Source organism: Lissotriton helveticus, chromosome 7 (assembly GCF_964261635.1).
Source record: "Lissotriton helveticus chromosome 7, aLisHel1.1, whole genome shotgun sequence".
NCBI lineage: Eukaryota > Metazoa > Chordata > Amphibia > Caudata > Salamandridae > Lissotriton > Lissotriton helveticus.
In genome coordinates this window covers 1,311,515,982-1,311,529,997 of record NC_136068.1, presented here as the reverse complement: position 1 = coordinate 1,311,529,997, position 14,016 = coordinate 1,311,515,982, and the positions used below count along the sequence as shown (strand labels likewise).

At 47.0% G+C, this 14,016-nt stretch overlaps 1 long non-coding RNA gene across 1 annotated transcript in view; it reads left to right on the top strand.

The window, feature by feature from the left end:
* Positions 1 to 303: 303 nt before the first annotated feature.
* Positions 304 to 14,016, top strand: part of LOC144770252 (uncharacterized) — a 53,420-nt gene continuing 39,707 nt past the window's right edge. Inside the window, exon 1 of the long non-coding RNA XR_013598846.1 lies at positions 304 to 429. This is a non-coding gene — a long non-coding RNA (uncharacterized LOC144770252). The remainder of the gene's footprint in view (positions 430 to 14,016) is intronic.

Genomic DNA, 14,016 nt, shown 5'->3' with positions numbered 1-14,016 from the left:
CTGTAACTCGGTCATTTTGTTTAAAAAAAGAAAACTCCATAGCAGCAAACGTCCATGATCCCAGTGGACTAATCTTAATTATGATTTAGCATGATTCGATGTGTTACACTGCATTCAAGTTCTTTAGCTATATTCGGTGTACTTGTGGGCTATTAGCAAGGCTTCTTCAACTTGCTACCCATTCAAACAGTAATTGACACATGAGTTTGAGGTCCGATATTGGGGTTATCACTTCTTTGATACCCGCCAGCTGGATACTTTTATTGAGAATAAACCTTCAAACCATGTTTCCTGCTTTAGGTATTCTCGAGGCAACAAAGATGGGATCCAGATTCTTACGTCGCCATTTCCTCAACGTTGTGCTTCCTTATCAGCTGTCAATAAAGGGTTGAAGCTCTTTTCTATACTATGCAACTACAACTTTCACCTGTAAGTAGCTCACCACAACTTCCTGTTAAGCCTTATTTTCTTTTCTACATCAAAGTAAATATAGATCCAATAGCATGCACATCCTTGGCATTGAGAATAAATAATAAACTTAACTGCAGCTTTTCATGCTTGAGATTATGAGACCCACCAGGAAGCTACAATTATCCCAATGTCCCATGTCCTCGTCCAATCATTCCTTTTGAGGTGGATCCCACCACAATCAGGAGAGATAAAAAAGGAAGTGGAGGGATCCACCTCAAAAGTAGTAACTATAACAAGGAAAATAGGGACTAAATATAATGAGGCTCTCACTCATGCCCTATACATCTGTACTACTTTCCTGAGTGTTCATGGTTACACTACAGAACGAACAAGCTGCATGGGCCACACTGTTCTCAGGAACACACACAATTGATTATGAAAACTCTTCTGTGTGCTCCATCTAAAACATGACAAGCGCTGTGCACACGACCACACAGAGGACTTTAAATGTGGTGACTAGTTCAACAATGCAAATGCCTGTATTCCACTTGTAGTGTTCTCTACCTTGCCATAATACTCACTAAAGTGTCATGCTGATGCTCTGTGGGGTTCCTCCACTCATCACCTCCTGTAAAAGAGAATACCTGGTCACAAACAACGTGGCTGGAAAATGTATTATTAACGGTGCCCCATCCACCAACATTCTAACTCACTCCATCTGAAATCTTCCATCCCTGAACCCCTGCAGGAATCTTCATGCCCAACAATTCTATGCTGTGTATGAGGCTGTCACACCTTTCTCTTCAGTTTTCTATTATTATGTTCAATAATATCACTGGTGCACCTTTCAGTTGTGGTCCTGTTCAAGTAGATTAAACCTCTTTTCTGCATGAGTTTCTTGGCTCTTGTCAACGAGAGAATTCGGGTACAGGTATCTGTGTTGCACTGAAGAAAACCGAACCGTATAACGTGGCTGGAGGTAGGTCTAACTTCCCTATTGTTTATTGCACACCAAATAACTGAACCCTCACTTTAGGTTTAAAAGAACATTGGAATGCTATGCTTGCTCCACCTTTTAAACCAGTGCCTGCAACTACTTGTCTCACAAATACTTCTAAAACAAATTGCCAAAGCAAGAAATTGAATGTAATTATACTATTGATACAGACTGCCTATAGCCATCCCTTTCCTAAATGCTGTTTAGTTAATTGTAGAAAACCACAAACCATCTAGCGCAGAGAGTGGTTGGTGCCACCACAAACCCATATCTACACAGTTTTAAAACTCTTCTGGTGAAATATGAAGTAGAATCAAATCACATCACAGTTATACTCAAATCCACACATGCACTGTTTCGAATCTACCTAAAAACTAATTTCAATTCCCTACTCCTTATGAGCGATACCGTTCAAGCCGCATGTGCCAATTTGAAAATGTATGAACCGTTTTATTGTAGTAATAGTCATTGGATAATAATAATAATAATAATAATAATAATAAGCATTTATTAAGTGCGCAGCTACCCCAACGGGGTGTCCCGGCACTATCGCAGACAAAGAGCAGGGCAACTGACCAAGCTTAGACTAGTCCTGACAGTGGAGCACAAGATGTGGCACTTCCAACGGCATTGCAACTAAAGCATTGCATTTTTGTGTCCATTAATAAATTAAAGGGACATACAATATGTTTGTTGGGTTCTCTGTACTCTGCACAGTCAGCGTATTGTTATTCCAATATACACAAGTACTCATATATGCCTATTTATAGCACCACGTAAATCTATGTTCTGCCCGTGACTACTAATGGATGCACCTAACCAAAGAGGGATACAGGAGGAGACAGGATCTTGGCAGAAAGCAGTAATGGATTTGTAGCTCCACTAAATAAGGCACAAAGATCTCCTATTCTGAACCGGAGTGAATCTCAGAAGGTCCTGGAAGTTGCAAGGTATCATATAATATAAAGCAAGGTAGCTACAGATATTCATGTATGTACTCACGCCAAATGACTACATCATGGCATAATGATGGAAAATATGATTGTAGTCAAACATGTAATTTTGAACAACCTTACACTTTGGTTTAGAAGTAAACGGGTTAATTGAGAATATCAGCCATATTCCACACTATAGTTGAACAAGATTGTGTACAGCTGATTGCATGTGACATAAAAGAGGATCGTGGTCCCACAACAAAACCGGGAGAAGATCGATTTTCAAGGAGAATCTGGGAAGACCTTTGCTGAGAAATTCAACAAATAGGCTTAAAAAAGGTAGGTTTTATGTAGGGGTCTAAAAAGAGTGAGTGGGTCATGATTAATAGCTATCATTAGCACAGCAGGTGCTGTGGCATGAAGGTCTGGAAGTGTGAAGGGGTTTTGCACACTAATTATGAAGGCCTTTTACTACCTATCTCCTGAAGCAAAGTAGTCAATTTTCTATGCATGCCTAGACACCCTTTTTTAGACCACTGGGCATCCAGATGAAGATAATCAGGTAGTGGGTACAGAATTTATAGGTTAAGGTAAAAAGATGACAGCTTCTCAAAATGGTAAGTTTGACACATGCTTGAGCCACATGAATATTTAAGAATAATCTTAAGTTTCTAAAGCGGATTTTCTCTCAAAAATAGCTGGACTGTTCTTTGTATGCACTTGTGGACTGTAAAAGGCATTTAAGTTTAACAATGACACCCAAAGGTAACTAGTACAGGTTCCTACAGATATTGAAAGTGCTTTTTACCCTACCATCTTTTCAAGTCAACAGCTAAACTCACGATTGCTTTTTGTGTCAGCAGATTTTTTAGAAACATTTTAGTAATTTTCGGATGTATGTCATTACAATGCAGGCTTTACACTGCGCTACCATTATGACGCAGCCATCACAACGCAAGTCGTTACAACGACTAGCGCTGGAGGCGCTGGATTTAGGAATAGTATGATTTAATATTCCAACTCCAGCCTACGTAACTGTAGGGAAGGTGTTGGAATAGTAAACCCTACTATTCCTTAGTATATAGGCCATCCAGCGCAAGTCGTTGTAACGACTTGCGTTGTGATGGCTGCGTCGTAATGGTAGCGCGGTGTAAAGCCCGTGTTGTAATGGCTGTCTCCCTAATTTTCAAATGCAGGACTTTAGGATATTAAATCCGAAAGTTGACTCTGGAGCTTACAACGAGTCTCAGAGTTTGAGGTATCTTGTGGGTTAACTTTTATCAGATGGTATTTAAAGATAAGGTGCATCAGCTTTATTTTTGCTCTGTTCAGCTGTAGCTAGCTCGTTCACATCCAAGTTTTTGGAAGCGGTTGTCGTGGAGTAATTTCCCCACTCCTTCAGGGGTGCAGCCAATGTGTCTTGCCTCTGGTATCACCCTTTCTCTGCAAGGCTGTTTATAACTCTTCAAAGTAAAAAGGCGACTGTGAATTAGCCAAAAGAGCTTCCTCATCTTCTAGAACAGTGGCAGTTAGGCCTAAGCCAACAGAGAACACAGATTTGAAGTTGACCCTAAACCTTTGAAGGGAATTATTCATTACAACATGCATATGTAGGTATTATACATTCCATGGCAACCAGCTCCTACTGTCACCTTGGTTTCATTGGAGAAGGCAGTTATCACATCAGGAACACTTGGTTTTGTAGGTTGAAGCCAGGTGGCTTCCAGCCAATGAAGGGCTGTTGTTGGCTTCTTGCATCTGCAGCAATTCATAATAAAGGAGGAGGGGGAGGGCAGGCAGCCCATCTCTTTTGTGGAGATGTGCAGCAGTGCCCATGCGCTTGGTCACATCCTTTGTTCAAGTGGTGTAACTACAAATTGAAGGTAGGTCTGATGGAACGAGCTTCATGCCAGGAAGATGAAGAGAATGAAGCCCCCTGTCTCCATTTAAAGTTATATGTATATGCAAACAAGTCACATACATTTGGATGTAAATTGGTATCAGTGAATGAAGGGATAGAGCAGTGCACAGAAATATGCAGGGAATGGGAGACAGCAGCTCTGACTACCATTGGACCTTATGGGGCACCATACAACATTAGAGCACCCTCACATACAGAAGAATCCTACACTAGAAAGTATCCACTCCTCACATAACTAAGCAATGCTCACGCACATCTCTTTCCCTCAGGGAAGGAGTAGGGGACCCATTTGTGAAACACTACATGGATTTACAGGGGAAGCGAGTAGACAGTTCCCCCATTGGGTGCTGGCAAAAAGGCCTGTACCTTTGTCTGTAGATCAACTACCACCAGCGACAGCCAGATAAGATTTATCCTTGATTTTGTGGGTATTTGTGTAATTGATGTCCCTGTGTTTATACTCCCGTTTTAGGAGCATTTTTGTTGTTGGAATAATTGTGAAAGTACTGCAGGGTACTACCAGATTCATATAATATACGTGTTTTCCTATTTTGATGTTAATGATATGTAGGTGGGCGGCAGTGGTAGGATAGTGTACCCACAGATTTCCATTTCTTCTGTGACGATATGTGCCGTTCCTGATTGTGATCTGTTAGGCAGCAGAAGGGTGGGGTACCACATTCTTTAGCTTTACATTTTGGCAGTAGCGGCTGCTACTGGACGGATGGTGGAGTGGGGTTTTGGGGGAAGGAAAAAAGAAAGGACTTACCTCTAACGGCCGGCCTCCACCTCTCCACCTTCTTAGTCGTCTGAGACTCCTGTGAGCCAATCACAATGCTGCAATGCAATGTTTTTGGTGCTCAGATGGGGACAGGGAGCCTGTGTATGTTCTTCACCAGGCTGTGTAATGCAGCCTGGTGGGGAACATGTAACGTGTGCATGAACTTTTTGGCCGGACCTATAGGGCCACTGCCCCACCAATGCATTTTAGGGCACATTTTGCTGTTGGTGTCTTTTGTCTGATGCAGCCGAAAATTAGATGTGCCCCCAGATTTTACCTCTATAGTTGTCATTTTTTGCTTTTATTTGTATGAATCAGGAGGTGCGGAAGGATAACTTGTTTTATTTTCTGCAGACCAGTGTGCTGCTGAGGGTGTCACAGCAGCACGGCAGGAACAGTAACGCTGGTGTTTCACATTGCATTTCTTACTGGGTGGGAGTAAGAAGGTATGAGCAACCCACACCTGAGGGCAGACTCATACGTAGGGGCCAGGAAATACTTTTTTTTCAGGGAAGAAATACATTTCTTTCCAATCTTTATTTCGGCCATTTGGCCATAAAAGAAGAACAATACACATATACATCACAGATAAATCAGTTCATACAAGGATAAAACCATTGGAATGTATATACAAGAATGCTTTAAAAGCTATGCATCTAAAATTTTAAGAAGGACCCAACATCTTTAAAATACGGTTGCGCGTATGCCAAACCTTAGTAAGAAATTTTGTTAATGCAAAAACAGTTGGGCCGGAGACATCAGATTTTAAAATCCTGTACATTGGTGCATATTCCCTGCAGCCCATATTCCTTATCAATGGGAGGAGCCAGTATTTTCTAGCTACCTTGTAGGCTGGGCAAAAGAAAGCCACGTGTAGATCAGTTTCCTCCATGGCATCACAGGCCGGGCACTGCTTTGTGGTGGGGCAAGATGACCAAGTGCTTGTAAAAGACCGAAAGGGCAGCGTGCCGTATCTCCATTGGAGAAACAGCTTTCTGGCGAGTACAGGGGAGATAGGATCCAATACCTTCTCAAACCTATAATGGTCCTTGCTTTGCAAAAACACAGAGGATAAAGACCCTTCTGCCTGTATAGCTTGGGCCCTAGCTAATTTTTGTTCATAGTATATATTGGCCAGGGACCTTTTGGAAATGTTTAGTGCGGCATTCGCCGGCTCCGTCCATAAGTCAGGGAGCCCTATTTCCATACAAGTGGCTTGGATGTTTTTGACCCAGGAGATGTGGAGCGCTTTTGGATGGTTCAATAATCCGACCAATTCAGCCCTGTATTCTGCGAGATCGTTACTGCTCCACAGCCTACGCCAGAAAGCTATGGGTCTCAGACTTATTTCATCGGCTAGCGGTCGTAGGCCCAAATCGAGCCTCAGGGGGAGGAGCGGGGTACTGGGCGGGAGTGCGGCTATCCGTCTTATAAACTTGTTTTCTGTTAATGACAGACTCCGACAAGGTGTATGACCCCACAATTCCGCCCCGTACATGATCGCTCCCCTAGCCTGGGCCTTATATATCTGGATTAGAGCCCCCAATGGGCGGTATGGTGAGCCGGTCATCATTCGGGCGATACCCCCAGTAGATTGTGTGAGTTTGAGGTTTGCCCTAGTCTGGTGGGATCCCCAAGACATGGTTTCGTTGAGAGTCACACCAAGATATTCAAAGGTGGATACTCTCTCGAGTCGTACAGCTCCCAGTTGCGGATTCGGCCGCAATTTTTGGCTCGGGTTCAAAACCATGAATTTGGTTTTTGCCGCATTGATTTCTAGCCCCCTGTCGGTACAAAAGGCTACAAAGGAATCGAGGATCCTCTGTATCCCCATTGGGGTTTTAGATAGCAGCAGGGTGTCGTCCGCAAACATAATTGCGGGCACCCTGCTGCCATTCAATTTGGGGGCGTCAGTATAATCGGTAGCATTTAGGTGAGCGATTACCCCGTTGACGAAGAGGCAAAACAGGGTCGGTGCCAACACACAACCCTGTCTTACCCCCCGGCCAACGGGGAATCTATCGGTCAGTTCCCCCGAGCGCCCACACCTCACTCGGGCATAATTGTTATGATGCAGCCTCTGTAAGATTAATAGGATGTCCGGGGGAACGCCCATCTCTGCCAGGACGCTCCAAAGTTTCCCCCTAGGCACCAGATCGAAGGCGGCCCGCAAGTCCACAAAAATTGTGTACAAACTACCACCCTCGAATTTTGCTGCCCTCCAATAGATAAGGTTCAATCTGAAAACCTGGTCCACTGTGGATACCCCCCTCCTGAATCCCGCCTGGTAGGGACTAAGGGCACCCACCTCCTCCATCCAATCCTGGAGCCGATTCAGCAAAACCCTACCAAACAGTTTCTGTGCTACGTCTATTAAACTGATGGGTCTATAATTGGCTGGGAGCAGAGGCGAGCCCTTTTTGAAGATGGGGACCACATCTGCCCCCAGCCAAGTGCTAGGGATTTCCATGCCGCCAAGGACTCCATTAAAAAGGGCAGTGAGGTAGGGCGCCCAGACAGTGGGCTCCTGCTTAAACATATCCCCAGGTAAGCCATCCAGTCCCGGCGCCTTTCCAGAAGCCAGAGCTGAGATGGCAGCAGTGAACTCACCCAGCGTTATTGGCTCCCCCTCATAGCCTGGCCAGCGCGCCTCAGTGACAGCAGGAGATTCTCCCGGCTCAGAGCTGTATAAAGACTGGAAGTGTGCCTGCTACACCCCCGGAGCGATGTTGGGCTCTAATGCCGATTGTAGGTTCCCCGTCCCCCCGCTCACTATCCTCCAAAACAGACGATGGTTTTGGATCGCTAGGGCCTTGGTGAGTTCTTCCCACTGATTTTCCTCCCATTCGGCCTTAGCGTGGGCAACAAGTTTCTTGTAGGCTCGCCTACTTTGCTTTAAGCTATCCCCCCCTAGCCCCTCCTTAATTAGTCTGAGGAGTTCTGCTTTTGCCCTTCTACATGCTAGGTTGTACCATGATGTTTTGCCTTGCCGCACCTCTTTTGGCTTTCGTGGACTACAAGAGAGATAAGGGGCCGCAGCTTTTATGAGGTCCTCGTGAGCCTTGTACAATTTGGCCTGGGAATCTTTGTTGTTTGCCTCGGTATCCAAACTCCCCACAGTTTCCAAGAAGGGAGTTATCCCATCATAGAGCATGGGGAGTTTGTTCTTGCTTGTAACCAAATGCTCCCACCTGATTCTTCTCCTGCTATTATCCAGGAGAAGAGCAGGTTTGTTCCCTTCCGCATTGATCGCGAGAGCTTGGGGACCAGGGTGGGTAAGGTCAAGCTCAAGCGGATTGTGGTCACTATCGGTCCTCTCCGTCACCCTAAAGTCCTGTATTGTTGGCCACTTCACTATTTGGGCCAGGACATAATCCAGGCGAGACTCCCTTCCCAGTCTATTATAGGTGGTTTTACTGGGTATGTCAGATTTCAATCGCCCGTTGCAGGCTCTAATTCCAAACTTTAGGGTTAGGGCTGTGATTTGTAGTGCTAGTGGGGTCCAAGCCTTCGGGGGGGGAGCTTCCACTAGGGGCACTGCCCATCTGCCCTCTTCTTCCGATGAGAACCCCTCCAGAAGACCGGGTAGTGGCTCAAAGTGGGAATTAAAATCCCCTCCCACCACATAAAATGAATCACTCGGTAATTCAGATATATAATTCGAGAGTTCATCTATGGTCGGTGATTCCTTTGCAATTCCCACTGGCCTAGAATAGATGTTGATTAAAACAAGTTTAGCTTGGTTAGGCCAGGATAATGAGACCGCAAGAATATCTTCAGAATTAGCCGACAGCCGTGTTGCCATGCAGCCCAAATGAGATGCAACCCAGGTCGTAAGCCCCCCTGATGGACGGCCTTTGCCTTCCCACCTAGCTGGAATGGAAAATGACATGTAGCCTTGGTGACCATAATCCTCTCTGGCCCAGGTTTCCTGGAACATACATACGTCTCCAGTCTCGATGTAATTTGCCCAGTCCGGGTCACCCAGTTTATTGGCCAGTCCAGCAACATTCCAGCAAATTAACCTCAAGTGTTCAGGGGTATTAGTTGCCGTGTCAGAAGGGTTGGGGGAGATGGTTTCAGACACTGTTTCAGTCAAGAGTTCTGACACATTACCAACAGTAGGGGCAAGTGGCTCAGGAAGTCTACAGGAGCCGTTATCCACAAGCACTGGCTCATTTAGTATTCTAAATGCAATGTCAGCATTGTGGACAGATGGATCAAAGAGTCCGCTGGTGCCATTATCCGGAGTCACTGGATCCTTCAGTGGACCAGGAATTTTTACCAACAGTCGGGGAAAATGGCTCAAAAAATGTGCGGGAGCCGTTGTCCCGGGACACTGGGTTGTAAGCGGAGAGTCAATCAACCCCATCCAAACCGTTCAAGCAATTAAAACGGTTGAAATGGAAATAGGGTGTGTCCGGCAATTGAAGATTTGGGCGTTGTGCATAATCCTTGGGTCTGCGTCTATGTTCCACCCTCATCCATTCATCATGCGATGGAGCATTGTGCATGCGAGTTGGAGGGAAGAAAAAGGATACTGGAAGGGTCTGAATAGTGGAATCCAGTGAACGATTTACGCCTTCACAAATATGTAAGACAGTGCCCGGATCTTTAAAAGTTACCAAAATACAGTCCCCTATTATTGTTTTTCTGGACTTCCCTAACCAAGGGACCCTTCTAACCATAACGATCTCATTATTAAAATGTGATGGTAGGGGTCGGTTCCAATTTAGCCATTTAATGACCTTTTTCTTTAGGGATTGGTAGTCTTCATATTCTCCTGTTCTTAGATGGGGGGGCGCCTGCTAGTACCACCGTTAGACTATTAGCTTCTGGCGGGAGATCTGGTCTCCGTAGTCTTGGGGCTGGCCGACCCGGGGAAAATGCAGGGGTGCTGCCAGCTTCTTGGTGGCCATCATTAGTCCCTATCTGGGAGTTTTGGGGGGCAGAGACTGTTGATTGTGGAGGCCTACTGGATAAAATATCGCGCTGTGCCTCGACTGAAATAGCCATTAGTGGCTGCAAGGGGGGAGCAGTAGGCACGCTCGGAGGGGGGACTTTATTGGCACCCTGTGGGGCTCCTGTTTTAGGAGGATTTCCCCCGGGGAGATAAGGTCCCACATTTTTGGGTTGCTTACTAACTAAGGTGTTCAAGGTAGTAAGAGATGTCTCTAGTAGAGTGAGCCTAATCTCGACTTTTTTCAGGCTATCGCTAATGGGCTGGAGAAGGGAACGGAATAGGAATTCTATACTCCCTATAGATATGGGCGGGGGGTTTGTATTGGATATGTTGGCCACTGGATCGGTGTTAATACTAGCTATGTTAAAGCTTGGGACCTTAGAGGGGACAACAATAGGCGCGGTCTCATTATCCTTCCCAAATTGAAATACGTTTGTGTGTTTTTTCCCAAAATCTAAATGGGATAGTTTGGTTTTCCCCCGCCCCCCCATTGACTTCCTACTGCGTTTGCTGGGTGGAGGCCTATGCAACTCTACCACAACACTTGGTTTTGACTTACTCTTCTTATTTATATTCAAAGCAGGTGTTTGGGTAACCAGATTCACTGGGGTAACGCCTGTCATGGGAGGAGTTGTGTCTGTGGTCTTTTTAGGGACCATACCGGGGGCGCTTAGAATTTCCCGGAGTAAAAGGGGGAAATCCTCGAGAGACGGGGGATTTAAGCTATTGGGGGGCGTGTCTTCCTCTTGAGAGATAGGATACGGGATAATTTCTGTCAAGGATCTACTCTTCATCGATTCAATGGAGCGCCGTCTCTCCGCCCTACGTCTCTCTAGGGAGTTTTCTTTGGCCCCATCTCCTTTAGCAGATTTAAAGTAATTGTCCAGGGTCCCTGTGTTGCTGCCCCCCTCCCTTAATGGAGTTTCACATGGTGCCGGCGAAGGCATCACCTTAGTCAGAATGGAATTTGGGAGTATAAAGTTAGGGGTATGGCCCAGCCCGGCCTCCTTCGGCCCCTGACGGCCACAGACGGTTCCGCCCTTGTCCCGGGCTTCTCCCGCGCGCTCCCGCGCCGCGTGAGCGATCTGATCAATTTATAGTATCTGGTTTTGGGAGGGGCGTTTCCTGCAGGGAGAGCTGCCCAGGTGGGTTGATTGAGGGCGGGCGGTCGGGCGGGCGCTATTGGGACAGGTAGTCCTGCGCCTCCGCCTCCGCCTGCTCGCAGCCCTGCACAGATGACTCCAATTACCCCAGTGATAGCCTCCACAGCACAGAAAAGCGGGAAAGATTACAGCAGTTCTCCCTCCATCAACGAGCAAGTGCGCCAAGGTAATCCCGCCGCTGCTCTAGTCCAGCAGCCTTTTCTCCTTACTCAGTGGGGGCGTTTCCTGTAGGGAGAGCTGCCCAGGTGGGTTGATTGAGGGCGGGCGGTCGGGCGGGCGCTCCTGGGACAGGTAGTCCTGCGCCTCCGCCTCCGCCTGCTCGCAGCCCTGCACAGATGACTCCAATTACCCCAGTGATAGCCTCCACAGCACAGAAAAGCGGGAAAGATTACAGCAGTTCTCCCTCCATCAACGAGCAAGTGCGCCAAGGTAATCCCGCCGAAATACATTTCTCCAGTATTACATCTTTCATAGATTCACATGCTTGTATCTTCCCCGTCGTCATGGTGGGAGTCTCACGGTAACAGAATGACCAAGCAGTATCATAGAGAAGAAAAACTGCATAGAAAATCCCCATAGGGACTGTATTATTTGGTAACCAGACCATATCTTTGTTTGGACCAAAAGCCAGCCAATCAGCATTGCTGCCCTGCCCTCACACTCCCCAGCAGAAGCTTCCTGCCTCAGATTTCCAACCGCCTTCGTGTGATAAGGAGTCTCCCTGAGCTCTGCTCAGTTTTCTTCTGTTCCTGAGTGAACTTTTGACCTTTTGGAATCTTGTTTCCTGTCTTCTACATTAAGGTACTGTGTGTACTTATTTCTCTTATAATGGCTGACGGCTCTAAAAAGAGGCTGTTCAGGCCATGCAGGTCCTGTGGGAAGGCCAGACTGTTCTCTGAGGACCCACATGAGGACTGCCTTTACTGTCTCCACCCTAAACACCTGGTGAAAGACTGTAAGTTTTGTAGAAAATTTTCTGACAAAACTAAAAGAGACAGAGAGGCTAGACTACTGTTATGGCTTCAGAAGAAGAAGGCCACATCAGGCTCAGATTCTGAGGAGGGATCTTCTCATTCAACTCCCAAGAAAAGAAAGGCTTCTGTTTCTGTGGAGAGAGTGGAGTCTAAAAAGAGTAAAACTAAGGAGAAATCAACCTCATCTCTTCCTATTACTCCTGTGGTGAGACAGTCCAGTCTTAAGGAACCTGGGTCTGCACCCTCTACCAGCTCGCTGGCTTCTGCTCCAAGATCTGTGGTGAAGACTTCGACTCCGTCAACGACGACTTCGTCGACGACTGTGGCTTCGTCGACGATAAGGTCTAAAGCTACGTCGACGACTGCGACGTCTACGATTACAACATCGACGAGTACAATCTCAATGTCGACGAACAGGCCGTCGACGACGACCACGACGACTCCGTCGACGACAGGTTCGACGTCGAAGATGTCTACGGGGGCCCCGTCGACGAAGGTCCCGTCGACGAAGGTCCCGTCGACGAAGGTCCCGTCGACGAAGGTCCCGTCGACGATGGTCCCGTCGACGATGGTCCCGTCGATGAAGGTCTCGTCGACGATGGTTCCGACGACGGTGGTTCCGACGACGGTGGTTCCGTCGACGAAAGTCCCACCGACGATGGTTCCGTCGACGAAAGGCCCGTCGACGACGGTTCCGTCGACGAAAATCGTGCTTCCTTCCGCAAAAGCATTCAAATCACCGCAGTCGAAGACCATGATCTCGATCCGGTCTTTTCAGTCTACAAGGGGTTCATCTACCATCAGTGAAGCTGCAGAGTTCACCTCGTGGACAAAGATTTCACCTTTGCCGCCGTCCTCATTGCTAGAGCAGGACTCAGATGGCGAGGAGTCCTCAGGTGCCGCCTACAGTCCTTCTCAGCTGCAGATAAAGAGCCAAGACACGGATGAAGAGGAGGTTTATTCCTTCAAGGACAGACCACAATCTTCCAGATATGAGTCATTTCAGGAATCTGGTGATTATGATGAAGAAGAGGAGGAGCAGCATGAGGACTCGAGGGAGGAAGATCATCAGGAGACGATGTCTATACCCCTCAACCTTGTCTCTGATCTTAGGTTGATGTTGAATGACTACTACCGTCGCTTCCCAGAGGCGAATTCCTCGCAACCAGCTAGGCAGACGCCTTTCTCTCAGACACCTGCAGCACCTGCTCAACAAGAACAGGGGGTGAGATCGCCGCAGGTTGTTACTATAAGGGACGACCTTACGGAATCCGACGAGGATGAGCAGCCTGAAGAAGGAGAACTCGTTCAGGATGCTTCAGGACAGGAATGGGACGAATACATTTTACCATCGACTGCATCGCCTGAACCACTCAAATCTACCTCCCCTCCTCAAGATATCGGAGGTTTTCATGATCTCATGGAAAGGGCGGCCAAAAGATTCAATCTGGATGTTGAGGTACAACAAACGGATTGTTTCTTGTATGACTTCAAAGATGAAAACAAGAGGTCGCTTCGCTCTATTCCAATTATCCCTCACATCTGGGAGGAGGGTCTGAAGATCTTGAAAACACCTGCGTCTATTGCGGTCTCAGTTCCCCGCATTGACAAGAAATACAGAGCCCCAGAGTCCACAAAAGCCTGCCTCATTGGGCACCCCAGGCCTGAATCAGTTGTGACGCAGGCGGCACAAAGAAATTCTAAGAACCCGGTGGCTACTTCCCTAGTGCCACCTGACAAGGAGGGAAGGAGAATGGATGGAGCAGGTAAGAGGTTTGCAGTCATGGCTGCCTCTACCATTAAAGCGGCAAATGCTATGGCACTGCTTGGACGATACAACAGGCAAATGTGGTCTGATATTGCACCCATAC